The following is a 3,788-nucleotide window of genomic DNA, read 5'->3' as shown; positions in this document are numbered from 1 at the left end:
TCCACACGCCCGTGTGAATAATCCACATAGGCGTGTGAAATCCCAATTTCTGTTCTTTTAATAGCTGCTTTGAAGAGTTACGAGAGGTTTTTTTTTCTTATCTTTTGGAGAGAGCACTACTAGGGTTTGGAGGAGGTTTTTGCTAGGTTTGGGAGTATTTCTGACCCATTCAACATCAATTTCCTTTGAAGGAAAGTTATTAGGGGAGATTTTGATGGCATTGTTTTGGCGAGGTGTGCATTAGGCTCGACGGAGGAGCCCTTGGAGAAGGAGAAGCGGCCCTTAGAGACCATCATCACGGACAACAAGGGGGTTATTCTTATGGATAGTTTGCATTTATCTTTGATTTATTCTTTGATTTTGTATTGCTCCATGGAGAGCTAAACCCCTAGTGGGTGCTTGGACATGTAAACCCTAGGATGATTTTGTTTCATTGACTTTTATTATGTTTCTTTTAATTGAGTTTTTAATTGAGTTTCAATCTTATTTTCTTATGGTTTAATTTTCCCTTACAGTGACACTAGGGTTGAGAATCCATCTAGTCACCCTTTTGACGAGTGACCGTCACCATTAGGGTTAGACATAGCAATATTGAAGAGGGTTAAGAGGGTGAGTCGAGAGGTAGCGGAGTGCCCCCTTTCCCTTCCGATATGATTTATCCTACCTCCACATTACAAAAATTCTTAGCAATCACAATATAGTGAAGTGTAGATCATCCTCTCTGTTAGGGCTTAGTTATATAGGCAAAATAGAGTGAAGTGTTGAGAGATCCTTTCCGTTGGGGCTTAGTTGTGATTAGGGATCTTTCACCTGGACTAAAGGTTTTGATCTAGATTTGGGAATAAGATTTATCACTTGGAGTCCCTAGAACCCTAAGCAGTCCCACACAGTGTGAGGTGTTGAGAGTTTTCTTTTTCGCTGGGACATACATAGAGGGCTAGTCACAGTTGACCTTAGATTTGAGACTGTGTGCTTTTAGATTTCCAGGACTCTTTAAATCTTAATTAGGGAAGCATAATGTTAGTCTTGCACTTGAAGCAGTAGTCCTAGGGGGAGCATTGTTCAAGTACCTCGCTTTATCATCGAGTGCTTCTTTCTTTTTACCCTTTGCTTATTTTCTTTTCATTTTTATCTCATTAACATCTTGAATACAATCACTAATTGATAATTACCTTAGCTAATTAGAAATACTAATTTTTTCTAGAGTCTATTCTATGTGGATTCGACTGCCTACCCCTAGGGTACTTTATTACTTTGACACCTGTGCACTTGCGGTACACGCGCAAGGGTGTGCCAAGTTTCCTTGTGAAATGCCTTTGTTTATTTAGATTATCTTCTTTTGTTGATTGCCATTGATCTTTATATGTTGCAAAACTCAATATGGGGATTGCCGCTATCTTCGAGAGCATTGATGTGGAGTGCATGTCCCCCGTAGTTGCAATTGCAGTCAAGAGTGCATGTTAACCCTAGATGATTTCTTACTATCTAGAGGATAAGTTTATTCATGTAGTTGGGAACACATTAGGGAAGGGGTTGAGTCAATGGGAGCTTTGAGTGAGGATGTACGCTATCCCCCTCCATAGGTAGTCACCACGGTCCAGGGAGATGTCTATATAATCAATAACACAATTAATACATTTGTCAAGGGGATTAGTCTGAGGCACCATCTTTCCCATTGCTATCTCTGAGACCCTAAACCTTATCTCTTTCTCCTTACTTCTTTTCTTCTTCTTAAGTAGTTTTGATTATTGCAAATCCAATCTTTTGAATCGTCTAAATATTAGGAATTGAACAAGCATTCAGAACTTTTACTAGTCCCTGTGGATTTGACTACCCGATCCCATTGGGTACACTTTACTACTCTTACGACCCGTGCACTTGTGGTTACGCAAGGGGCGTATCACTCAACACACAAGAAGAAAGTTGAGTGCATGACCTCTGATCTCAGAATATTAGGAATTTCAAAAGCATATGAAGAACTAGTGGTTAGTGTGTGTTCTAATGATAAAAAATAATAAGCTTCACTCTTATCCCAGACTCCCTGTGTATGTGTGTGTTTACCCTAAAGTATGTGCCCCATGCATTGTTGGGTTGACATAGCCAACTATGGCCTTATTTCTAACTAAAACTAAATGTGTAGTAGATTCATACACCTTGAAGGTAGTCATTTCCCTTGGTAGGTCATCAAGTAAACACTGGTGATGCTTAAAATCCAACTATTCATGAGCGGCTTTCACTCTTACAAGATATTAGCTCTTTCTAAAATTTTTTGCATACTATCATTTACAAATCACCGGTAGGGCATTTAAAAGATCTGATTTTCTGAGTTATTTTGGCACATCTTAATTTTATTTTTTAGTTTTGTTAGAATAAAAGAAACAACACCAATGATGAATTAGCTGACATCTTTCCTAAGCACAATTGGCTCCACAATTAGGGTAAAGTGATAGATAATGGGGGTTCCAATACCCGTGGGTACTTTATTACTTCAATAGCCATGCACTTGCGGTATACGCACGCAAGAGTTGTGTCACTAGTCTATTGGCCAACTACAAAGTCATCCTTGTTAGCCACAATTCTTCTAATATGAGTCTCAGATAAATGGTGTATGGCATCACGTTGATACTAACCCTAAAATTAGCTAGTAGTACATCTTTCTTCATGCAATTACCCAACAAACATGGAATCACAAAACTCCTAGGATCTCTCATTTTCCACAGTAGCTTTCTATCCAGAACAGTGGAGCAATTAACATTGAGAGACATGGTATCTACCTCTTCTAGTTTCTTTTTGTTGGTGAGCAAGTCCTTTAGAAACTTTATATATTTCTGCATTTGGGACAAAGCTTCAACAATTGGAATACTGATGTAGAGTTTCTTAAAGTGTTCATGAACTTTATAAACTGTGCATCCTCCTTATCAACTTTTAATCTAGAAGGGTATGGAACTTGGGGTCTGTACTCTTGAATTGTGGTGGTTGTGTCTATGATTAATACTGATAATTCTGATGTTGGGAATGCCTCTGTTGCTAGCAATGACTCCAGGAAAAGTTAGGATGACTCCTCCATCTTGGGCTGTAGGTATTGTTGTATGGGTTATTCTTATTTTTCTAACCTCCTCCAATATAATTGACTTATTCCATAGTGGCAGTAGCTGAACTCATAATTGGTCATTGAGCTGCTGCATGTCCTCCTCCACATATCTTATAAAATAGAATATCTATGGAATTTGAATTAACACCTTGACCATCACTCATGAGTAGATCCAAATTCCTTGTGAGAGCGTGATATTTGCATCTATCTCATGCAATCTGGGCACCCTCAGCAGACTGTCTCTTGAACTCTAATGTGACTTATTATTGGCCATGCCTTCAAATAACTGTTCTTCCTCATTAGTGTACTTGTTGCTCAATGCCCCACCAACAATGGTATCGATGATTAGCCTTATCTTGTAGTTCAGTCCATTATACAAAATCTACAGTCTCAGTCTCATCCATGAACTGAACCCATAATGTGGGCATCACTTGAGGAGATCCTTCAACCTCTCATATGCCTTGAACAGTGTCTTAGATTCTCCTTGCTTAAATGCTAAAATCTCTTGTTTGATCATTACTGTCTTACTTGGTGGAAAATACTGACTAAGACATTTCTCCACCAAGTCTTTTCATGTCTTGATAGAACCTGGGGTTAGAGAAGTGAGCCACTGATATGCCAAACCCCTTAAACTAAATGGGAAAAGCCTCAATCTGATCACAATGTCTGTAATAGTGCTCATCTTGAATATCAAACA

This window comes from Dioscorea cayenensis, chromosome 9 (genome assembly GCF_009730915.1).
Source record: "Dioscorea cayenensis subsp. rotundata cultivar TDr96_F1 chromosome 9, TDr96_F1_v2_PseudoChromosome.rev07_lg8_w22 25.fasta, whole genome shotgun sequence".
In the NCBI taxonomy this organism is placed as follows: domain Eukaryota; kingdom Viridiplantae; phylum Streptophyta; class Magnoliopsida; order Dioscoreales; family Dioscoreaceae; genus Dioscorea; species Dioscorea cayenensis.
This window is presented reverse-complemented; position numbering follows the sequence as displayed.